Below are 26,593 nucleotides of genomic sequence, written 5' to 3'. Positions count from 1 at the left end.
GTCAGAAAAATGTGTCTGATTGGTCAACTTTAGACTTATTATAGGTGTTCAATCCGAACAAGAGATACTTAAGGTGTCTAAATGAAAATAGTGATGACTTTAGGTGTTTAACTATCTATTCAGCCAACATATATGTACCTTGAGTCTCATTAAAAGGGACCAATATGAAAATATTTAACTTAAAAAAGGGAGCCAATCTGATTGAATAGTAAAAATCATATTCTATGACGAATAATATATTTCTTCCCTTAGCTGCAAAACTCACCTACTTCATCGGCTCAGTGCTACTACGCCCTTTCTCCTCTGTAAAATAATCGCTTTTCCAAGCAGCCCAAGTCTCTTTCCTACAGACCCAATTGGCTAAACTCGTAAAATTCTCTTTCATTATCTGTCCTAATTTTGCAAATTTATGCTTATAACTTTGTATAGTACTGTAAATTACATTCAGATAGCACTTATTGAAGCCTAATTAATTTTTTTTTGCAAGTTTTCATTTTGCAGAAATGTGTTACTTTGAATTTGTGCATATTTTGTTTCATATGGCACAAAGATCGGATTTATACTTTGATAAGTATTACTCCCTCAGTCTGAATTTATGTAGCGATGTTTGACCAGCAACGAAGTTAAAAATAGGACTTTTGAAACTTGTGATCTAAATAAGTCGTAAATATGTGTGTGGCTAGGAATAATCTCATTTAGGGTAATTTGAGATGTTTAAGTTAAATTATCATTCATTTTTAGATATATGGAGTTAATGAGAGAAATAAAACGTTTTGAAATTTGTGATCTAAAAAAAATTAGACTTGTGGCTATACATTTTCTCATTAAAGGTAAACTGAAAAGTTTAAAGTTAAATTGAATTCTAAATATATAATTGGGTCATTTTCTTTTGGGACAGAACTAGAAAAGAAAGGATGTTACATTTTATGTGACAGTGGGAGTAAAAAAGATAAAAACTTTATCTGTTTTATTAAAAAAAGGTAAATACTTTATCTGTTCTATTAAAAAAAAGCACTTTATTTGTTCTAGTATGACATTTACAATTGACCATTTTGCTTATATGAATTAACTAAGAAGTGTATATTGTTGCTTGTTAGTGAGGATACATATAGCTATAGCTGAACTTAACTTGTTTGGAACTAAAGAGTAGTTATTATATATTGATGTTGGTCTTTCGAAATCAAATACAACTATTCAATGACCTTAGCATATTGTAGGTGTTTGTTTTTAAGAATTTTTTCTTTTCAATATGCATGAGCGAGTATACTGGGTTTGTTGTTGTTGTTGTTGTTGTAATATGCATGGCGAGTATTTGCTAAATGTCCCATCGAAGAAGGAAATTAAAGCAATGAAATTTCGAGCAAGTTTTTATTCTTGTGAACTGCTTCTGTAGATCTTAGTTTAACTTGAAGCAAGTTGTATATTAGCCAAAAAAGGATACAAAAAAAGAGAGTGAAAAAGGAAGTTGCATTTATCCAATGCATAGTGGGAAAAGAAGATTCACTGCATGTGGTATTTAGTTATTTGTTTGACTTTCTTTAGACACCAATGTCCGGTGGCAGAGTCAGGAATTTTAACTAAGTGGATATTCAAAAAATTCGAATATGTGACCTAAGGCAATTTTTGAACTACATTCTCTTATGTCAAGGGGATTCTAAAGTTTTTATATATATATATAAATAAAATATATATGTATATGTATAAATGAACAAATTGTTTTTACCCTATTTGCATAGTACAAATTATCAAGGAAGGGAATTCAATTGAACCCCTTTTCTTGGCTGTGGCTCTGCCACTGTCGATGATGGGTCTCAAAACTTGCCCCGTTTTTGGTCATTTGAACTTTCATTAATCCAACAGATACTTGTTTGTTTGTTTGTTTTCATAGTCAGTTACCCAATCTTTTTCATGACAATATGTGAACTTTCAAGATGTGAAAATGTGCTCCCCGAAAGAATTTCCTCTGGGGTTGGATGCAAGTACTGAGGAAGAATACTCTTCTCAATCTAGTTTGCTCCAAGATTTCACTAGCATCCCCACCATTGATAAGGCATGGACTTTCACATCTGATGGTGGTATGATTTCTTTAATTCTTCATTCGCTTTGTTTGGTAGATAAAAAACTGATGTAGTTCTAGTTAAATTATTGCATTCCCACTTAATATATTTCTTTATTCTTTAACTGCTGCTAGATCATAACTATTTTTTTTGTTACATTTCACTGCACAAAAAGGTTCCCAGGGTATGTTCGATAAGCCAACCGAATCTCCTAGCCAACAAGAAGAGAAGATACATATTATCTTGTCATATTTCAAAAGAAAGTACAAATGATGTGGACTTTCAATGGGCTGCATTTCCTATTGAGATATCCAATGTTTCTCTGATGATCCCATCACCTTCAGATTCAAAGCTTCTTGTAGTTCGAAATCCTGAAAATGATTCTCCGACCAAGTTTGAAATTTGGGGTCAATCTCTGGTGGAAAAGGAGTTTTTGGTTCCTGCCTCTGTCCATGGCTCCGTATATTCAGATGGGTGGTAAGTTATTATATGAACACTTAACTTTACTTACTTCACTTCCAGATTCACATACTCAATGTGCATTAATATTTGATAATGCAGGTTTGAGGGAATATCGTGGAACAACGATGAAACTCTTATTGCTTATGTCGTTGAGGAACCGGCTCCCTCAAAGCCTACATTTACTACTTTTGGTTATAAGAAAGAGAATTCTATAGAAAAAGAATGTGGTAAGTGGAAAGGTCAAGGGGACGGGGAAGAGGAGTGGGGGGAAACCTATGCTGGAAAAAGACAACCTGGTCTTTTCTTCATCAATGTCAACATGTCTGTTTATTTATTATATTGCACATATATAAGGGCAGCCGGTGCTCTAGCTCCCGCTATGCGCAGGTTCAGGTGAAAGGTCGGACCACATTGGATCTTATCGTACAGTCTTACCTTGTATTTCTGCAAGAGGCTGTTTCCGTGTGACCTCTTGGTCACATGGCGACAACTTTTTCTGTTGCCCCAAAGCTCCCCTTCAGTTTTGATGTTTTTAGATATCAATTCTAATTATGATTTTGTGCAGTGGAGAAGTACGTCCTGTTCAAGGAATCGAGAAGTCACCGAGTGTCGGACAAGTTGTATGGGCTCCATCCACTGATAGATTGCAACAATATCTGGTTTTTGTTGGGTGGCCTTCAGATACTAGAAAGTTGGCATAAAATATTGCTATAACAGGCCTTGTGCCTTATATGCTGTTAGAGCTCCATTTTCAAAGTCAGACATCCATCAATCTGGGTAATTACTTATTAGTTGCTAGAAAAGAAAATGTTGTGGATTAACATCTTCTTCTATATGAATGTATATAGGGGACTTAGCTATAGGGAATTCCTTTATATTTGATATATGCTATTTTACTAATTTCGATTGACATTTTCTCACTTTCAGAACTCATGCAGCTGACAATGTATCTTCAATTAAGCTGACACAAAGCATAAGTAGTGCTTACTTTCCTCGTTTCAGGTTTGTCTTGAATTACTGGTCTGGCCAACCCCTCCCCCCTCCCCAAAATAAAAAGGAGAAAAATAAGCACCCAAGGGCGTGGCCTAATGGTCAATGGCGTGGGATGAGAACCATGAGGCCTTAGGTTCAACTCCCAGTCGAGGCAAAAACACTAGGTAATTTCTTCCATTATGTCCAAGCATTGATAGACAGAGTTGCCCGATACCAATGCTGGTGGGAGGTAACACATGCCCTGTGGAATTAGTCGAGGTGTGCGCAAGTTGGTCCAAACACCACGGGTAAAAAAGAAAAAAAAAAAGATAATGTAGAAAAACAGGAAGAGCAGATATGTAGATGAATTTCTGAAATTGGTGGAGACATGTCCTTATTCCCTTGATTTTCTCTTTTAGATAACAATCGTTAAAACATCAGTAGGTTCCATGTAAGGAGTCTTGCAGCTTCCTCGTGTTATTTAACAGCTGCAGGTATTTTGCTTGATAAAATGGAACTAATTAATCTTTTCAATAAATTTCCAGTCTAGATGGAAAATTGCTTCTGTTTTTGTCCGCTAGAAGTTCAGTAGATTCTTGGGCACATTCTGCAACTGATTCACTTCATAGGATTGATTGGTCATTCAATGGAAAGCCAACTCCAGATGCTAAAATTATTGATGTGGTACACTCACTTTTTGTGATTCTGATTACTTGCATCAGCACTTTGAAGCCGGTCATTGTTAGCCATTTTAAGTAGTATTATTATATTTGATTCCGAGCTTTATCCTACTGCAGGTTCCTGTTGTGATGCGTCCTGAAGATGGCTGCTTCCCTGGCCTTTACTGCTATAGTGTTCCTAGTAGACCTTGGATTTCTGATGGATATACTATGATCTTATCTTCTATCTGGGGCAGCACAAAAGCAATAATTTCAGTAAATGTGATAAGGTAACCGAATATTTTGTTATTCAATGTGAATGGCATCACGACATTCTTTGAATTCTTTTTCCGTATCTACAAGTTTATAGTAGTGAAATGCGTCTTTGTCAAAAATGATAGCGGAAAGGTATCACGCATTAGCCTTGGAGACTCTAGCTTCTCTTGGAATGTGGTCGCACTAGATGGTGACAACATCATAGCTAGTAAGAGTCAGTGTATATTTCAATTTATACTGGTTCCTGTAATAGTAGTCCCATTAATCAAAGAGTCTATCATATTTTTTTTGGGTTAAAGTCTGTAGTAGTCCCGTTGATGTTCCTGCAATCAAGTATGGGTCCCTTGTCCGTAAGGCATCCGCAGAGGCCTCATGGAGTTGGTTAGATGTTTCAAGCCCCATGTCTAGATAGATGCTTTGAAAAGGTCAGTCTTTTTTTCGTTGTTTCTTTTTTCTTTTACTTATTGTTTCATCTAGTCTGTTCTGTTTGGCATTTACTTGTTAGGAAGGCTATTTTGAAATTGAATGTCCCAATAATTCTCACAGGTTACGTCTTTGCTGTCTTCACGCCAATTTAGTATTATGAGGATTCCTGTCAGGGATATCTCTGAGAACCTTACTAAAGGTAATATATGTCACGACCCGGATTTCCCACCCTCAGGAGTCGTGATGGCGCCTACTAATGAGAGCTAGGCAAGCCAATCCTTAACTGCTTACATCATGAACAATTACCTCTTTTAACAATTATCGGCGATAGCATGAAAGCAACAGAATTAAATAAATATGCGGAAGACTTAAATTTAAAAAAAAATTGAACAATAATGCGAGAATCAACATATGCCTCTACCCAAGAACTGGTGTCACATTACTCACGAACTTCTAAGAGTGCTAAATACAACCGTTTGAAAGAAAATATAAACTGTTTGTCTCGAATATATGAGATAACAGACGGAAATAAAAGATAGAGGAGACGTCGGACCTGCGAACGCCTGCAAGGCTACCTTAGTGTCTCACTGGACTGAAGGCTAGCTCCCGCGCTACTGCTGTTGTCCAAAACCTGGATCTGTGCAAAAGAGCACAGAGCGTAGTATCAGCACAACCAACCCCATGTGCTGGTAAGTGTCTGACCTAACCCCGGCTAGGTAGTGACGAGGCTAAGACCAGACTCCAGATAAACCTGTACAGTTATATAATATATGGCAGAAAAGTAAACAAGTAATAAGCAGTTAAAGCTGGGGAAGGGGAACATGCTTCGGGGATAGCAGTTAAAAGAAATAACAGGGAATAATAAGGAAGCTAGCACTATAACTTCTATCACAAATGAAGAAAATAAAGGCAACTTTCACTTTCAGTTTCCTCTTGTTGCAGGCGTGCAACCCGATCCCATTTCTCATATCTCGTGGTAGGCGTACCACCCGCTCCCATTTCATTCTATCTCGTGGTAGGCGTACCACCCGCTCCCATTTCATTATATCTTGTGGTAGGCTTACCACCTGTTCCCATTTCATAATATCTTGTGGTAGGCGTACCACCCGCTCCCATTTCATCAATCTTGTGGTAGGCGTACCACCCGCTCCCACTTCATAATATCTTGTGGTAGGCGTACCACCTGCTCCCATTTCATAATATCTTGTGGTAGGTGTACCACCCGCTCCCATTTCATAATATCTTGTGGTAGGTGTACCACCCGCTCCCATTTCATCAATCTTGTGGTAGGCGTACCACCCGCTCCCATTTCATATTATCTTGTGGTAGGCATACCACTCGTTCCCATTTCATAATATCTTATGGTAGGCGTACCACCCGCTCCCATTTCAGTTCATCACACAATCACAAGTAATCCCGGCAAGGGAACATAAGTAATATAATAACTTCCCGACAAGGGAACAAGGATATCAAAATAGTCATCCCGGCAAGGGAGAATCAGCTATAACCAATCTCACTTTGCTAGTACTCAGTTCAATTAATGGAAATACTTAATCATAGAGGATCATTAATTAAAGTATACAAGGTGTCATTCAAAAACACAACAACTTTCAAGTTAAGACCCACGGTCATGCTTGACAACAACATATAGATACTCGTCACCATGCCTGTACGTTGTACTCAACAAGAAGCAAGTAACAAATATGACTCAACTCCTAATCCATCAAGCTAGGGTTAAACCAAACACTTACCTCGATGCCTTGAACACCACTCAAGTCTCAATTATAGCTTTACCTCTTGATTCCACCACCAATCCGCTCGAATCTAGTCATAAGTTACTTAATCACATTAACAAATGCTAAATGAATCAACCCCAATGCATGAAAATGCGTTTTTCAAAGTTTTACCCAAAAGACAAAATTCACCCCCGGGCCCACGTGGTCGCAACCCGAGGTTCGGACCAAGACCCGATTACCCATTCCCCCACAAATTCAAATATATGGTTTGTTTTGAAATCGGACCTCAAATTGAGGTCCAAATCCCTAATTTTAGAAAAACCTAGGTTCTACCCACATCACCCAATTTCCCCATGAAAATCTTTGATTTGAAGTTGAAATCATGTTGAAAGATGTTAAGAAGTGAAGAAAATAAGTTAGAAATCACTTACCAATCGTTTCGGAGAAGAAAAGTTGTTTGAAAAATCGCCTCTTATGTTTTGGGGTTTTGAAAAGTGTAAAATAACTGAAATTCACGTGTATTTATACCCCTCTGAAGTTCCCACCGTGGACCGCAAGAAGGACCGCGGCTGTGCAGGCTCCCTGAAGACCTGCGGATCATTGCCCCGTGCGGACCACACCAAGCCGACCGCGGCCGCACAACACCCACCGCGGACCGCTCAAGGCGACCGCGGCCGAGCTGGCCCCTCCGCGGCCGCACGTAATTGCTCGCGGACCGCGCAAGAGGGTTCAGAGACTTGTCAAAATTCCTGAACCTGCAACATCTGATCTTCTAAAGCCTAAGGCATCCCGGAACCTACTAGAAACTCACCCGAGCCCTTGAAACTCTAAACCAAGCATGCACGCTACCTCAAAAATACCCTACGAACATATTTGTGTGATCACATCACCAATATAACATCATAAACATCGAATTGAGCCTCAAGATCTATGAAATTTCTCAGATTTCCTTTTAAACATCAATTTCCCAATTTGGGTCCAGATCACGTCAAATGACGTCCGTTTTTTACCAAACTTTACAGGAGTGATTCAAATCATATATAAGACTCGTACCGGACGTCGGAACCAAAATACGAGCCCGATACCATTACTTTCTAATCAAATTTCATTTCCATTTTCTTTAAACATTTTCAGAAAACAATTTCACTTAAAAATTCATAACTCGGGCTGGGGACCTCGGAATTCAATTCCGGGCATACGCCCGAGTCCCATATTTTTCTACGGACCCTCCGGGATTGTCAAATCACGGTTCCTGGTCCGTTTACCTAAAATGTTGACTGAAGTCAAATTTATTCATTTCGAGGTCAAAACTTAGCAATTTTCACAAGATTTCACATTTAAGCTTTCCAGCTACGCGCCCGGATTGCACACACAAATCGAGGTTACTCTAAATGAGGTTTTCAGTGCTTCGGAGACACAGGTTTCAATTAGAAACAGGTGATGACCCTTTTGGGTCGTCACATTCTCCACCTCTAATCAATCGTTCGTCCTTGAACGGACAGAAAAAGGAAGTACTTGAGTCGGGGAAAAGATGAGGATACCGGTCCCGCATATCGGACTCGTAATCCCATGTTGATGCCTCAGGGGGCTGACCTCTCCACTGAACACGGACCGAAGGAAAACTCTTCGACCTTAGCTGGCGAACCTGTCGGTCTAGAATAGCCACCGGCTTCTCCTCATACGACAAATCCTTGTCCAACTGGACAATGCTAAAATCTAACACGTGGGATGGATCGCCGTGATATTTCTGAAGCATGGACACATGAAACACTGGATGCACGGCTGATAAGCTAGGCGGTAATGCAAGTCTATAAGCCACCTCTCCCACTCGATCAAGGATCTCAAATGTACCAATGAACCTAGGGCTAAGCTTGCCCTTCTTCCCAAATCTCATCACGCCCTTCATAGGCGACACTCGGAGCAACACCCGCTCACCAACCATAAAAGCCACGTCTCGAACCTTACGATCTACATAGCTCTTCTGCCTGGACTGAGCTGTACGAAGCCTATCCTGATTGATCCTGACCTTGTCCAAGGCCTCCTGAACCAAATTTGTACCCAACAACCGAGCCTCTCCCTGCTCAAACCATCCAACCGGAGATCGACACCGCCTACCATACAAAGCCTCATAAGGAGCCATCTGGATACTCGACTGGTAGTTGTTGTTGTAGGAAAACTCTACTAAAGGCAAGAACTGATCCCACGAACCTCCAAAGTCAATAACACAAGCTCGAAGCATATCCTCCAATATCTGAATAGTCCGCTCGGACTGTCCATCCCTCTGAGGATGAAATGTTGTACTCAACTCAACCTGGGTGCCTAACCCTCGCTGAACTGCTCTCCAGAAACGCGAGGTGAACTGCGTACCTCGGTCCGAAATGATAGATATCGGCACACCATGAAGACGAACAATCTCCCATATATAGATCTCAGCTAACCTCTCGGACGAATAGGAGATTGCCACATGAATGAAATGCACTGACTTGGTCAGCCTATCAACAATGACCCAAACTGCATCGAGCTTCTTCCGGGTCAACGGAAGTCCAGTAACGAAGTCCATAGTGATTCTCTCCCACTTCCACTCGGGAAGCTCAATCCTCTGAAATAAACCACCAGGCCTCTGATGCTCATACTTAACCTGTTGACAATTCAAACACCGAGCCACATAGGCAACGATATCCTTCTTCATTCTACGCCACCAATAATGCTGCCGCAATCCTGATACATCTTCGCGACGCCCGGATGGATAGAGTACCGGGAACTATGGGCCTTCTCTAAAATCAACTCTCGAAGCCCATCCACATTAGGCACACAAACTCGACCCTGCAATCTCAGAACTCCATCATCACCTAAGGTAACCTGCTTGGCACTCCCACACTGCACCGTGTCTATAAGGACACACAAATGGGGATCATCAAACTGCCGATCACAGATACGCTCCAATAACGAAGAACGAGCGACCGTGCAAGCTAATACTCGACTAGGCTCAGAAATATCTAACCTCACAAATCGATTGGCCAAAGCTTGAACATCCAAAGCAAGCGGCCTCTCACCGACTGGAATATAAGCAAGACTGCCCATACTGGCTGACTTTCTACTCAAAGCATCGGCCACCACGTTGACCTTTCCCGGGTGATATAGGATAGTGATGTCATAATCTTTTAACAACTCCAACCACCTCCTTTGCCTCAAATTCAACTCCTTTTGCTTGAACAAATGCTGAAGACTCTTATGATCCGTAAACACCTCACATGCCACGCCATACAGGTAATGCCTCCAAATCTTCAATGCGTGAACAATGGCTGCCAACTCCAAATCATGCACTGGATAGTTCTTCTCATGAACCTTCAACTGCCTCGAAGCATAGGCAATGACCTTGCCATCATGCATCAACACTGCACCAAGTCCAATGCGATATGCATCACAATAAATGGTGTAAGGCCCTGAACCTGTGGGCAAAACTAACACGGGCGCCGTAGTCAGGGCTGTCTTGAGCCTCTGAAAGCTCGCATCACACTCGTCCGACCATCTGAACTAGGCATCCTTCTGGGTCAACCTGGTCATCGGGGCTACAACAAATGAGAACCCCTCCACGAACCGACGATAGTAGCCTACCAATCCCAAGAAACTCCGAATCTCTGTAGTTGATGCTGGTCTAGGCCAGTTCTTGACTGCCTCAATCTTCTTTGGATCAACCTGAATACCCTCTGCTGATACAACGTGACCTAGGAATGCCACTGAACTCAACCAGAACTCACACTTCGAGAACTTAGCATATAACTGATTATCCTTCAGAGTCTGAAGAACCACTCTGAGGTGTTGCTCGTGCTCCTCCTGGCTGCGGGAATATATCAGGATATCATCAATAAAGACTATCATGAACAAGTCCAAATAAGGGCTGAACACTCGGTTCATCAACTCTATAAACACTGCTGGGGGATTGGTCAACCCGAATGACATAACCAAGAACTCATAATGCCCGTACCGAGTGCGGAAAGCTGTTTTAGGGACATTGGATGCCATAATTCTCAACTGGTGGTAGCCAGATCTCAAGTCAATCTTTGAAAATACCTTGGAACCCTAAAGCTGATCGAACAAATCATCAATCCTCGACAGTGGATACTTATTCTTAATTGTAACCTTGTTCAATTGCCGGTAATCAATGCACATTCTCATCGAACCATCCTTTTTCTTTACAAACAAAATTGGTGCACCCCAAGGCGAAACGTTGGGTCTAATGAAACCCTTCTTAAGCAAATCCTACAACTGTTCCTTTAACTCTTTCAACTCTGGCGGGGCCATACGATATGGCGGAATAGAAATGGGCCGAGTGCCCGGAGCCAGATCAATGCAGAAATCAATGTCCCGGTCGGATGGCATCCTTGGCAGGTCTGAAGGGAAAACCTCAGGAAACTCACGAACCACGGGCACAGAATCAATATAGGGAACCTCAACACTGGAGTCACGAACATAAGCCAAATATGCCAAACACCCTCTCTCGACCATACGCCGAGCCTTCACATACAAAATAGCACTTCGGGTAGAATGACCATGAGTACCTCTCCACTGTAAACGGGGCAAACCCGGTAAGGCTAAGGTCACGGTCTTGGCATGACAATCCAAGATAGCATGGTACGGGGATAACCAATCCATTCCTAATATAACATCGAAGTCAACCATGTCTAAAAGCAACAAATCAACACAGGTCTCAAGACCCCCAAACACTACAATACAAGAACGATGAACTCGGTCGACCACAATAGAATCACCCACCGATGTAGACACATAAACAGGAATACTCAATGAATCACTAGGCATGACCAGGTAGGGGGCAAAATAATATGACACGTATGAATACGTAGACCCTGGATCAAATAGCATTGAAGCATCTCTATCACAAACCAGTATAGTACCTGTAAGGACTACATCTGAAGACTCAGCCTCGAGCCTGGCTGGAAGTGTATAACATCAGGGTTGGGCCCCACCACCCTGAACTGCCTCTCTGGGACGGCCTGCTGTTGGTTGGCCTCCACCTCTAGGACCTCTACCTCCATCTACTTAGCAATGTGCCTCGTGTCGCCACAAGTAAAACAAGCCCTCGGTTGCTGGGGCTGACGACCCTGGAAACTCTAAAGCGGCGGTGCACTGATAGGTGTTGATGGTGTAGTGTAAGGCTGCTGATCAGAATAGTGCGTCTGAGAACCACGCATAGCTGAAGTACCATGGGAGACTTGAAGAGTTGACTGAAAAGGCCTAGGAGGGTGGCCTCTACCATATGAATCTCTACCTCTAGACGAGGTACCACTGAATCTAACTGAATGATAGGGCCGCTTATCCGACCCATGACCACCTCCCTGTGACAGAACCATCTCAACTCTACGGCCACATTGGCCGCCTCCTGAAATGTAATCTCACTCCCGGCCTCCTTGTCCATCTGAAGACGAATCGGTTGAATAAGACCATCAATAAACCTCCTCACCCTCTCTCTCGGTGGGAAGTGTGACAAGAGCATGTCGAGCTAGATCGATGAACCTGGTCTCATACTGAGTGACCGTCATGGAACCCTGCTGAAGGCGCTCAAACTGCCTCTGATAGGCTCCTCTCTGCGTCACGGGGAGAAACTTCTCTAGAAACAACACTGAAAACTGCTCCCATGTCAAAGATGGCGATCCAGCTGGTCTCGCTAAGCAATACTCCCTCCACCAAGTCTTGGCGGATCTAGATAAGCGAAATGCAGCAAAATCGACCCCATTTGTCTCAACAATGCCCATGTTCCTGAGAACCTCGTGGCAATTGTATAGGAAATTCTGGGGATCCTCAGAAGGAGCTCCGCTGAAAGTAGTAGTGAAGAGCTTGGTGAATCTGTCCAGTATCCACAAAGCATCGGCAAACATAGCCGCTCCATCGCCGGTCTGAGCCACTACACCCGGCTGAACTGTCACCGCTGGCTGAGCCGCTGAAACCTGAATCTGGGGAGCTACCTGCTCCGGAGTGCGTGTAGCAGGAGTCTGAGCCCCTCTTCCAGCCTGAGAAGTGGTTGGTGCTACAGGAAGCAAACCTGCTCGGGTGACACTCTCCATAAGGCGCACCAATCGAACCAGAGCATCCTGAAGAATTGGGGTAGCGATAAACCCCTCTGGGACCTGAGTTGGGCCCACTGAAACCGTTGGGGCACGAACCTCCTCCTCAAAATCAACCTGAGGCTTCGCCACTGGTGCCGCTGCTCGGGGCTGAGCTCTGCCTATATCTCGGCCTCACCCTCTGCCCCTAGTGGGAGCTGCTCTAGCGGCCTCGGGCTGCTAAGCAGTAGATGAGGAAGCACGTGTTCTCGCCATCTGCGAAGAATAGAGTAGAAGTTCAATTAGCATTTGAGGAACAATCCGCACGACAAGAAAGAACAAAAGTGAAGTTTTCCTAACTCGGTAGCCTCTAGGGGATAAATACAGACGTCTAAGTACCGATCCCTCAGACTCTACTGAGCTTGTCCGTGAGTTATGAGACCTATGTAACCTAGAGCTCTGATACCAACTTGTCACGACCCGGATTTCCCACCCTCGGGAGTCGTGATGGTGCCTACTAATAAGAGCTAGGCAAACCAATCCTTAACTGCTTACATCATGAACAATTACTTCTTTTAACAATTATCGGCGATAACATGAAAGCAACGGAATTAAATAAATATGCGGAAGACTTAAATTTAAAGAAAACTGAATAATAATGCGAGAATCAACATATGCATCTACCCAAGAACTGGTGTCACATTACTCACGAACTTCTAAGAGTGCTAAATACAACCGTTTGAAAGAAAATATAAACTATTTGTCTCGAATATATGAGATAACAGACGAAAATAAAAGATAGAGGAGACGCCGGGCCTGCGAACGCCTGCAAGGCTACCTTAGTGTCTCACTGGACTGAAGGCTGGCTCCCGCGCTACTGCTGCTGTCCAAAACCTGGATCTGTGCAAAAGAGCACAGAGCGTAGTATCAGCACAACCGACCCAATGTGCTGGTAAGTGTCTGGCCTAACCCCGGCGAGGTAGTGACGAGGCTAGGACCAGACTCCAGATAAACCTGTACAGTTATATAATATATAGCGTAAAAGTAAACAAGTAATAAGCAGTTAAAGTTGGGGAAGGGGAACATGCTTCGGGGATAGCAGTTAAAAGAAATAACAGGGAATAATAAGGAAGCTAGCACTATAACTTCTATCACAAATGAAGAAAATAAAGGCAACTTTCACTTTCAGTTTCCTCTTGTTACAGGCGTGCAACCCGATCCCATTTCTCATATCTCGTGGTAGGCGTATCACCCGCTCCCATTTCATTCTATCTCGTGGTAGGTGTACCACCCGCTCCCATTTCTTTATATCTTGTGGTAGGCGTACCACCCTCTCCCATTTCATCAATCTTGTGGTAGGCGTACCACCCGCTCCCACTTCATAATATCTTGTGGTAGGCGTACCACCCGCTTCCATTTCATCAATCTTGTTGTAGGTGTACCACCCGCTCCCATTTCATAATATCTTGTGGTAGGCGTACCACCCGCTCCCATTTCATAATATCTTGTGGTAGGCGTACCACCCGCTCCCTTTTTATAATATCTTGTCGTAGGCGTACCACCTGCTCCCATTTCATCAATCTTGTGGTAGGCGTACCACCCGCTCCCATTTCAGTTCATCACACAATCACAAGAAATCCCGACAAGAACATAAGTAATATAATAACTTCCCGACAAGGGAACAAGGATATTGAAATAGTCATCCCGGCAAGGGAGAATCAGCTATAACCAATCTCACTTTGCTAGTACTCAGTTCAATTAATGGAAATACTTAATCATAGAGGATCATTAATTAAAGTATACAAGGTGTCATTCAAAAACACAACAACTTTCAAGTTAAGACCCACGATCATGCTTGACACCAACATATAGATACTCGTCACCATGCCTATACGTTGTACTCAACAAGAAGCAAGTAACAAATATGACTCAACTCCTAATCCATCAAGCTAGGGTTAAACCAAACACTTACCTCGATGCCTTGAACACCACTCAAGTCTCAATTATAGCTTTACCTCTTGATTCCACCACCAATCCGCTCGAATCTAGTCATAAGTTACTTAATCACATTAATAAATGCTAAATGAATCAACCTCAATGCATGAAAATGAGTTTTTCAAAATTTTACTCAAAAGTCAAAATTCACCCTTGGACCCACGTGGTCGCAACCCGAGGTTCGGAGCAAAACCCGATTACCCATTCCCCCACAAATTCAAATATATTGTTTGTTTTGAATCGGACCTCAAATTGAGGTCCAAATCCCTAATTTTAGAAAAACCTAGGTTCTACCCACATCACCCAATTTCCCCCTGAAAATCTTTGATTTGAAGTTGAAATCATGTTAAAAGATGTTATGAAGTGAAGAAAATAAGATAGAAATCACTTACCAATCGTTTCGGAGAAGAAAAGTTGTTTGGAAAATCGCCTCTTATGTTTTGGGGTTTTGAAAAGTGTAAAATAACTGAAATTCACGTGTATTTATACCCCTCTGAAGTTCCCACCGCGGACCGCGCAAGAAGGACCGCGGCCGCGCAGGCTCCCTGAAGACCTGCGGATCATTGCCCTGTGCGGACCGCACCAAGCCGACCGCGGCCGCACAACACCCACCGCGGACCGTTCAAGGCGACCGTGGCCGCGCTGGCCCCTCCGCGGCCGCACGTGATTGCTCGCGGACCGCACCGCACAAGAGGGTTCAGAGACCTGTTAAAATTCCTGAACCTGCAACATCTGATTTTCTAAAGCCTAAGGCATCCCGAAACCTACTAGAAACTCACCCGAGCCCTCGAAACTCTAAACCAAACATGCACACTACCTCAAAAACACCCTACGAACATATTCGTGTGATCACATCACCAATATAACATCATGAACATCGAATTGAGCCTCAAGATCCATGAAGTTTCTCAGATTTCCTTTTAAACATCAATTTTCCCAATTTGGGTCCGGATCACGTCAGACGACGTCCATTTTTGACCAAACTTTACAGGAGTGATTCAAAACATATATAAGACTCTTATCGGGCGCCGGAACCAAAATACGTGCCTGATACCATTGCTTTCTAATCAAATTTCATTTCTATTTTCTTTAAACATTTTTAGAGAATAATTTCACTTAAAAATTCATAACTCGGGCTGGGGACCTCGGAATTCGATTCCGGGCATACGCCCGAGTCCCATATTTTCCTACGGACCCTACGGGATCGTCAAATCATGGGTCCGAGTTCGTTTACCTAAAATGTTGACCAAAGTTAAATTTATTCATTTCGAGATCAAAACTTAGCAATTTTCACAAGATTTCACATTTAAGCTTTCCGGCTACGCGTCCGGACTGCCCACATAAATCGAGGTGACTCTAAATGAGGTTTTTAGGGCCTCGGAGACACAGATTTCAATTAGAAACAGGTGATGACCCTTTTAGGTCGTCACAATATAACTCGTCGTAGTCTTCACTAAAGACTTGCTTACACGTGGACATGTGATATTTTAAGTACTTAGGATGGGTTTCTGTATGATATAGAGACCAACTTCTTGCCATAACCTTATGCTGCGCTGTTTCTTTGAAATAGATTGAGTACTTTAATTTTTATGATCCTGGTGATGATTTGATATTCAGAAATTCAAAGTCCGATTGTGGAGAGTGTCTCTCAAAATCAAGAATATATTAGTTTCCTGGCATAGCATCTCAAAAAATAAAGATTTAGTATACCTTCTAGCTCACCTTTTGAGGAACCTGTCAGCGTAAAGCTTTGATTAATTTTGATTTATTCCTGCAACCGTTTTAGTTAATATTCCAGCGTCCATGTAACTGATAATTTGTTTTGTTTGATAATGATCTAAAAATAGGACATAGTTTTGACACTTTCTTAATGTGCTTTTCAAATTTGGTAATTTGATTGCGTAATGTGCTGTAGATCAAAAGCAGTTCTATTGTTCAAATACTTGTTTCCTGAATTAATAATGTTAAATATGACAGTATATGGACTACAACTCCCTTTTTGATTTTCTTTAGCACAATTACTTTTATTTATCAAAAAGAAGGAAAAAAAATCTTGGACCTGATAACCATTTGAATCTATGTAATACCAGACTATTTGCAGATCAATAGTTGCTTGGGTCCTTCCAGATTACTAATCTCTGCTATATTTCTACTTTAATCTTCAATGTGTTTTATTAATGTTAGGTGCCAACAAACCGTATGAGGCTATCTTTGTATCATCCAAGTCTCAGAGCCGTAATGTGTGCGATCAGCTGATTGTAGTCCTTCACAGGGGTCCTCATTCTGTTTTACTGTCAAGCTTCTCTGTAACAACACGAATTTTCGTTCTAGGAATTAGCATTTTTGTTCAGCGGCTTAAGACCTTGAGAAGCTTTGTAATATGATGCATCATGAACCGCATGTATGGTCGAGTTTCGTTTTCGTAAGATTCGGAGTTAAATTTAAAGAAAAAAAAATCTTATTTTGAAGCTCAAATGGAAAGAGTTGACCGGAGAGTTGACTTTTGAGTAAACGACCCCGAAATGGAATGTTAATGATGTCAATAGCTTCGTATGGTGATTTCGGACTTAGACGTGTGTCCGAATTTGGATTTGGAAGTCCACATGACAATTCGGCGCATTTTGACGAAATAAGAAAGTTGATGTGTTTTAATTATATTATTTTATATGTGGAAGAGGTCTATTACCATTATGAATACCAATTGGATATTATATCAAGTGTACAAGGCGTACTATAAGATATATGGGGTCTAAGGAAAAATCTAAGTCTAAGACAAGTTGGAAAATTACATAATATACAAAATTTGCAAATGAGTACGCACAAGACCTCACTTTAGACGAACATATCTACGTGGATATAACGAGTTGTGTGATGAACAACCTATCAAATTAAAGCTCTTTGAGTCTAGTTTCCAGATAATCAAACCGTTCGTCATTTGGAGGTGTATACAGAAAGTTATGACTATTTTACCGGACATGTGTCATATGCGCACCCAGGTGCGCGGCCAGATGCACGACCGCGCATATTCGAAATGTTTCTGCCTGTGAGCGCGGCCGTAGCGCGGCCAGATGCGCGACCGCGCTAGTAAAACTCGCTATAATACCCCTGGACAGTGTATAAACCGAAGGGGTCCGAAATTCTTCCATTTTTGGTCATTCAAGCTCGGATTTGGGCAATTCCAAAGGGGTTTTTCACGATTTCGACTTGGGTAAGTGTTCTATATCCGTAAGTGATTACATTTCATGAATCTATATCAATATTCATCGTTTATTTCGGATTTGGATGAAAGAAATTGAAGTTTTTGTAAAACTTTCCAAAAATGAAAATTTAGGATTTGAAGGTCCATTTGATATCGGAATTCGATAATTTTTGTATGGTTGAACTCGTATCGGAATGGGTTGTCGGATTTTATGAGTTTCGTTGGATTCCGAGATGTGGACCCCACGAGCAATTTCGAGCTAAATTTCGGATTTTTAATTTGGAAAATGTGTAAATTCAATGGAATTAATTCGTACGATTTATATTGAGTATATTGAATTATTATGACTAGATTTGAAGCTTCGGATGAATTCGCGAGGCAAAGGCTTGTTGGAATTTTGAATTGGTTGCAAAGCGAGGTAAGTGTTTGGTCTAACCTTAGCTTGAGAGATTAGGAGTTGTGTCCTATTTGCTATGTGTTGTTTGTTGAGTACGATGTATAGGCATGGTGATGAGTATCTATACGGTGGTGTCAAGCATGTCCGTGAGTCTTATACTTTGATTAATGTGACTCTGTTTTGTATTGTTCATGCTCTATATGATAATTTCTATTGAGGAATATGACTTGTGGAAGTATTATTGAATAGTTGAACATTGCAGAGCATTCGTTTTAGTTAAGAATAGAATTGTTGAACATTATAGAGCATTGGCTCAAGTTGAGAATTGAATTGTTGAACATTGGCTCAAGTTGAAAATTGAATCTAGTTAAGAATAGAATTGTTGAACATTATAGAGCATTGACTCGAGTTGAGAATTGAATTGTTGAACATTGTAGAGCATTGGCTCGAGTTGAAAATTGAATTGTTGAACATTGTAGAGCATTGGCTCAAGTTGAGAATTGAATTGTTGAACATTGTAGAGCATTGACTCTAGTTAAGAATAGAATTATTGAATATTATAGAGCATTGGCTCAAGTTGAAAATTGAATTGTTGAACATTATAGAGCATTGACTCAAATTGTGAATCGAGTTGTGAAGTAAATGTGAAAAAGAGAAGAGGTTGATGATATTATCTCCCTTGCGGGATGTTGTTGCTTTGATATTCTCTCCCTTGCCGGGACGTTATTATTTATGATATTGTTTCCCTTGCCGGGGTTTTATTGTGATATTTTTTATTTTCCCTTGCCCAAATTGCTTTGTGATTGTTGCTTGGGTGAGGAAGAGTGATAAAGCACGAAGAGTGATGTCGTGCACATTTACATTATTCATATGGTGATGAAAGAGTGATAAAGCACGAAGGGTGATGCCGTGCCGCACGATATACAATTCTGTGCCGATTATATTGATTTTATGGTGAGGATGAGGGTAAAAGCACGAAGGGTGATGCCGTGCAGTTTATATTGATTCTTATGGTAAGGACGAGAGTAAAAGCACGAAGGGTGATGCCGTGCATTTGTCCTTGATTTCCTGATTCTTGTTGATAATTGAATTATGGTTTTCCTTATATTCTTTTATTGGTTTCCTGTTAATACCTGATACTATTGACTTCCTTGCCTGGATTGCTTTGTGAATGTTGCTTGGGTGAGGAAGAGTGTAAAACACGAAGGGTGATGCCGTGCATGGTGAGAAGAGTGTAAAGTACGAAAGGTGATGCCGTGCATGGTGAGAACGAGAGTAAAAGCATGAAGGGTGATGCCGTGCACTTTCTGTTTATTGTGTTTATTTGTTATTAACATTTCAAGTGTATTAACTGTTTAGATCCCTTTACTGTGTTGTGATCCCTTGTGTTGTAAGCCATATTATTTTCAATACCTTGCTGCATTTATATAAAGCTTTCAATACTTAAATTTTCAACAATTGTACTTTAATTAAAAAGTTCTTTATTCAAATAATTTCTAAAAATAACTTCATCATTTCTTGTTGATTTCCTAATTGGGTTGGAAGTTGTACTCTACTTTATATTAAATAAATAAGGGTCCTTGAACATTTTTTTTATTGTATTGGGTTATGGACCATATGAACTGAGTAACATAAGTATATTGTTGTGCAATATGAGACAGAAATATGTGGGCACAAGGTGCCGGGGAAAATATTATGGTTTTATTTAATGACACGTAAGTTATCCGTGCGGTTGTGTTATAAATATGAGCACGAGGTGCCGTGAAATTTTGAAAGTGGGCTGAGACCTATATTATGTATGATTATGAAATGAGGCGTCACAAGGTGACCTTTACTCGAAAGAATTATATTCAGAAGGTGCTTATTTGAAAGCTATTTATTTGAAGGAAATATATATTTATTGAAAAGAATATTATCTTAGAGATTATTATTACTTGAAGGATTTATAGGCGAAAGATTTATATTTGAAGGACTTGATTAATTGATTACACTTGTATTTATTATTTGTTGAGAAACATTTGTGTTGTTTTTGTTGCCTGCTATTTATATCACCGGTTGATCATTGTTGCCATCATTGTTATCTGCTTCCTATTATTTTGTACGCTATCTTGCACAGGTTTATTTGATAGTCTGGTCCTAGCCTCGTCACTACTTCGCGGAGGTTAGGCTAGACACTTACCAGCACACGGGGTCGGTTGTGCTAATACTACACTTCTGTACATTTTTGTGTACAGATCCAGGTATTTGATTGATAGTAGCTATTCGTTGCGGTGGAGACTCAAGGTAAACCTGTTGCAGCGTTCGCAGTCCTCAAAGTCACCTTCAATTGTACTTATTTCCATTTGTTCCCTTTGTTTCAGAGCAGTGATGTATTTATTTTGTATAACTACTCCTAGAAAGGCTTGTGACTTGTACTACCGGTTTTGGGAATTGTATTTTGTTCAAAGTAATTTAATTTGAAGTTAGTAAATACCAATATTATTTCAGTAAATGTTAGACTTACCTAGTTTAGAGACTAGGTGCCATCACGACTTCTTTGGAGGGATTTTTGGGCCGTGACATTCTCGAAGTCCTTAGCTTTCCTTTCCTCACTTGGTTATAGCTTGTTGATTGTAAATTACTGGTAAGAAACAGAACTTACTTCCTTCTTCATGCCTCTGTTACTTTAAATGGTTGCTGGGATTCATGGTAACTCCGGCTGTGAAATACTAGTAACGTATATGAGATGCTAGACGGATATTATAGGTCGTGAGATATCCCTTCCTTTTGTAATTTTTTATTTGGACATCTGTGTATTTATTCTTTTAGATGTAAGGTGACGTGCAAAATCTACAAAATGTAACGTATATGAGATGCTAGACTAACAGTATAGGTCGTTAAACTTTTCATCATATCCCTTTGCAACCTTTTATTTGTACATCTACAAATTTTATTTCTTTCAGATTTAAGCTTTAAGGTGACATGCAAATAAAATACATAACCAAACAGCTTACTCACACCCCTTTCCGCATAGAAAAGTTGTGCAAATGTCAAAATTTCCTGCAGATGGGAGATATATAATCTATGGAGATACCAAGTGATTAGGAAATGTTTTCCCAAAAAACTATTTCTCTTTTACATAATTTAAATTGTTTGAAAAGCTCACAGATTAGCTAGAAAATGATGAACTTACAACGACCTTACAGAATCCTTTCATTTGCTTCTGTTTCTGCTTTCTGGGAACAAAACATTACTAGAAGAATATATTTGCAATTGTAAATAGAACTCATGGAATTCTTTTAAATGGAGATTGTTTTTCAATACACTAGGTATTAGCAAATTATCTTTGTTCGTAGTAGACTGATGCCAAGCCAGATTCTTAGATTAATCAGAATCGAGATGAATGAAGTGAACCCAACATCTGGGTTGAGTTGGCTCCTAAATCATCACTTGACATTAGGGACAGTTGCTCTCCTTTTGCAGTTTTGGGGGGCATGTAAACATTTAAAGAAAATTTTGAGGGGGCATTGTTAAGGCAAAATAACACTTCAATTGCTTTGTAACCTTTCCGTCGTTAATTTCTGGTTTAAGCATAGTATATTTCAATTGCTCATCGTACTGAAACTATATAGAATTATTAGTAAAGCTCTTTTTTCTTGTGGATTGCTTCTCTCTCTCTCTATTCCCCTCTTCTCTCTTCTTTTCACCCTCATCATTTAACTTCCGAGGGTAGCAATGGAGCAGTAATTGCTGGTCTCTTGCTTAAGGCATTTCAAGCAGAGAAGTTCATATTTTTTGTCACTCCTCTCAGAGGCTCCTTGGGGTTTGGTGAGGAAGCAGTACAATCTCTTCCCGGTAAAATTGGATCACAGGTACTTTTTTACCGTCTTTTCATTCTCTTAACTTAAAGGTTTCATGAAATAGAATTGCTCCTCTTTTCATAATAATTCTATTAAGGATTTGGAACCTAAGACTTTCTTCCTCTTTTTTCCCTAATCTTCAGGATGTTAGTGATGTGCTTGCTGCTATAGATCATGTCATTGAAAAGGGACTTGCAAATCCATCTAAAATAGCTATGCTCGGCGGTTCCCACGGTGGATTTTTGACAACTCACTTGATTGGCCAGGTCTATCAATTTCTTAAGATATCACTGTCATTATCGTTTCTAAATGTATCCATTTTTCTTAACTTATGGTCCTTGTCAAATTTGTCCAACAAAAACATGTTGCTCTTCATAAAGGGAAGTTGGACAAGCTTATCTTTTTCTTTTAAAAGAAGAATTAACCTAATTAGCCGTCCACCCAACCGCTTAAACTAAAAATAGCCGGCAGATGTATTGTATACATGTATAGCCACGTGTACAATCTACTTATACCCGCTAGGAGAAGTAAACTGTGAATCCGGCTGGCTATTTGTGTAAAGATCCCAAAATGAGTATTTCTTGACATTTCTGCAGGCACCAGATAAGTTTGCAGCAGCAGTTGCAAGGAACCCTGTTTGCAACCTTGCTTTGATGGTTGGTACATCTGATATACCCGATTGGTGCTATGCCGAGGCATTTGGAGATGAGGGAAAATGAATTTTTACAGAGGCTACTTCAGTTGAACACCTTGATGCTTTTTACAGAAAATCACCAATTTCACACGTCTCCAAGGTATGCTCTGTTAAATCGGGACTAGGCGATCTTCCATGTTAAACAATTTGTGTTTCTATCAATTCTCTAGAAAGGTTTTGTTCTGAATGCATTTCCAACATCTATGTGTTTACCAATTTTGTAGGTCAAAACTCCTACACTTGTGTTGTTAGGTGCTAAGGACCTCCGAGTACCTATGTCTACTGGGTTGCAAGTAAGATTTCTTACCATCTTTGTGGTTGCTTGTTTTATCCGTTGAACATAAGGTTTCATTCTTAAATGCAATCAATGGTATGGGCAAGTTTGCAGTTATGGAAGTCCATCAAGATTCTATATCATCTTTCTTAATTCCACCTTTTATTGGTTGCACATCACGTTTCGTTTTAACATGATAAGTGTGTGGGCAAGTTTGTAATTACGAACATCTGTCAATACATGATCTATTTCATTATATGATCATATCTTTGTGGATTGATTACTTGCTATCGGTACCTCTTTCATATTCTCTGTTGCTATCTTCGATTTAGTTTTCTAATTATTTGTCTTGCTATTACTTGCTATCAGGGCCTCTTTCACCTTCTTTAGCCGAGGGTCTATCGTAAACAGTCTCTCTGCCCTTCCAGGGTAGGGGTAAGGCTGCTTACATACTACCTTCCCCAAACCCCACTTGTGGGATTATACTGAGTTACTGTTGTTGTTGTATCTTTGTGGATCAAGTTGCTGGCTCTATCTGTGAACCAAAAATTTCATATCCGCCGATGCCCAATCTGCAACGTGAATCAGCAAACCATGTAAATCTATGAAATGAAAGCGGGTTACTTTGTTGTTTATGAGGCAGTTAAGCTGATGTGGTCTAATGGAACCATTACAGTACTGTTAGTTGCAGCACAATAACTGATGGCTTTTTAAGTTTTGGTTACTTATTTCCATACAATTTATGGCTTAAGAAAGTGTATGCTTTCACTCTTATTACGCGCAGTATGCACGGGCGTTGAAGGAGAAAGGAGTGGAGGTTAAAGTCATTGTGTTCCCTGAGGTCACTCATGCAATTGATAGGTAAAGTGGTCCTATGTCCATGAATTTGCAGTATAGCTAGTACTTGAGTTTCATTTCTCTCTTTAACTTTCATATTTTGAATTTACATGTACATCTCTTTTGCAGACCACAATCTGACTTTGAAAGCTTTTTAAATAGTGGAGTGTGGTTTAAGTACTGCAAATGGCCAAGAGTTTCCATATTCCTTCCCTGCTGATATTGCAAGTAGAGCAGAAGAGCAGAGGGGCAGGGTATTTAAGTGGCAAGAAGAGCAGAAGGGGCGAGCCCATTATTCATCAAGTTTTGAACCATGCCTTCGAATTTCTCGGTTATTAAGAAAAAAATATGAGAAATTTTCAGCAACCACTATCTTTTAGTGATTATTAGCTTGCTATATCTACCATTTACTAAATTACTTCATATAGCTATGTTTAAATTTGTTGTAGAGTGTATTCGATGTATTTAAGTTAATTTATTCATGAATACAATAGAAAAAGTCGGCGGAAAAAAGGGATATTATAGCTAACATATAGACTATATTCATATGTATTTGCGAGCTGTATTCGTGAATACAGTAACAGAATTTGCGAAAAAAAAGTCTTCAGCTGTTTAAAAATGGTAAGTGAATCAATTAACGTGATAGACTCCTAATATAATTCAACAAACTCAATTATAACACACAAAATTTGTATTTCCAGTTATAGAAAAGATTCTCAACCGAAAAACACCCCAAAAACAGAGCAATCTTCATATATTCAATCCATCCTTTCTTTTTTTAGTGGTATCTTTACTAAAATAGTTTTTAGTGGTATCTTTACAAATATATCTATATATTGAAATTTTATAATTACATTGAATACAGTTAAATACATAAAATAAATTGAATATATGAAGTATAACAGGTCATCTATAGTACAAAAACATATGAATACATACTGCAGATACATTTGAATACATATGTGCATCTGAATACATAAATTATATTAATTAAAAAAATATTTGAATACATTCTACAATACATTATATACATACTGCTGAATATATACTACTGGACAAAATAGTGAAACAAAGTGAAGCTTTAAAATTATATAATTACATTTTAGTCTATGCACGTCTCTCCGAGTCATTTCAGGTACTCTCAATCTCCTCAAAAGTGTGTTTCTTAGGAGCACTTAGGGTGCCTTCTACCTTTCCCAAGCTTTGTCCAAAGATCTCGACGGCGTCCATCCCTACGTTCACCTTTATCACTCAATCTTCACCGAGAGAGACGTCTTCCGGCAGGACCTCCACTTCATCCTCGCTCGCCTTAGTGGCACATAGTTCTTGGGATGTAAGCCCTTCGTTTGGCACAACCACGTTGTAACATCCTTAGTCGTTAACTAAGTACACATGTGGCACGTGGCAACTTGCTCACGATCTTACACAACTTGCTCACGTTCTTGTTATGCCAAGTCAGCCTTACTACACTCAATATAGCTAAGGGAACGTTAGAAATAACACAAGAGAATTGCTAAAAGAAGCTTTTTATTAGTGAGAACTTGAATTATTTTGCTTGATGGATTACAAATGAATAGACACCTTTATATACTAGTCTCCTAATGGCTAGTGAGTAAATAATAATTATTATACAAGACCCTTATTATTTACAAGTAAATCCCTTCTCTAGAATTTTCTAAATAGCTAGAATCTTCTAAGGACTTTCCTAGCAATTACATAGGGTTCTAAGGTCTTTCATGAGAAATCTCCATATTTCTCTAGAACCTTCCCACATGTGTTAGTCTATTTCATATGTAACCTTTCCATATGGAAATATATATGCCAAGTGGCATGATAATGTCGCGGGCCATGACAATAAGCTACAAAAATCGGGATGCTTCGTGCAGCATATCTCGGATCCTGCTTGAACGCCATCCACAATCAATCTCAAGTTAGAGTCTAAAAAAGTGTACCGTTCAACTCCATTGACACATGTACAACCCGAAGAACTGGATTGATGGTACGTCTACCGCTGCCATGTATTCAAGAGGTAGAGATTTCCTAATATGAGTAATACCCCACCTTGAGGAAGTTACAAAGTATTATTTACGTTGCACGGGGTGATCCTTTAGGCTAAAAACCTTAGGATACCCCACCTTTGTTTAAAATCAATCCTTTATTTGTCATTCCACTTAGACTAATTCATATAATTCAAGTTCGGCCGAGACCCATCGTTGTGGACCTCGAAGAGTGCCTAACTCCTTCTCCTCAATGTAATTTGAGCCCTTACCCGATCTTTGATGATGCAACTAGTTAATCCGAAGTTATCTGCAAATAGGTGCTCTAACGCACCTTAATCCATTAGGTGACGACTCTCTCTTTTAAAACCCTTCATTAAAATGGTTATCAATATTGAAACCCGATTTTGCGAGAAAAAGGGGCGCGACATCGGATACTCTCAATCTACTTAAGAGTGTATCCCTTAGGAGCACTTAGGGTGCCTTCTACCTTCCCCGAGCGTTGGCCAAAGATCTCGACGGTGTCCATCCTTGCGTTCACCTTCATTACCCATTCTTTACCGAGCGAGATGTCCTCCGACAGGACCTCCACATCATCCTCGCTCGCCTCAGTGGCAGATGGTTCTTGGGATGTAAGCCTTTCGTTTGGCATAACCTCGGGAGGTACCTCTTGGCTCTTATTAGTGGCATTCCTTTTTTTGTTACGTCCGTTCT

The 26,593-nt window shown here is 40.2% G+C and overlaps 1 pseudogene; it reads left to right on the top strand.

Moving 5' to 3' along the window:
• The first annotated feature begins 271 nt into the window (after nucleotides 1-271).
• Nucleotides 272-24,395, top strand: LOC107797904 (acylamino-acid-releasing enzyme-like; annotated as a pseudogene).
• Nucleotides 24,396-26,593: the final 2,198 nt, after the last annotated feature.

Source organism: Nicotiana tabacum, chromosome 21 (assembly GCF_000715075.1).
Source record: "Nicotiana tabacum cultivar K326 chromosome 21, ASM71507v2, whole genome shotgun sequence".
In the NCBI taxonomy this organism is placed as follows: domain Eukaryota; kingdom Viridiplantae; phylum Streptophyta; class Magnoliopsida; order Solanales; family Solanaceae; genus Nicotiana; species Nicotiana tabacum.
Note: the sequence above shows the minus strand (reverse complement) of the source record. Positions and strands in the feature narration are given on the sequence as shown.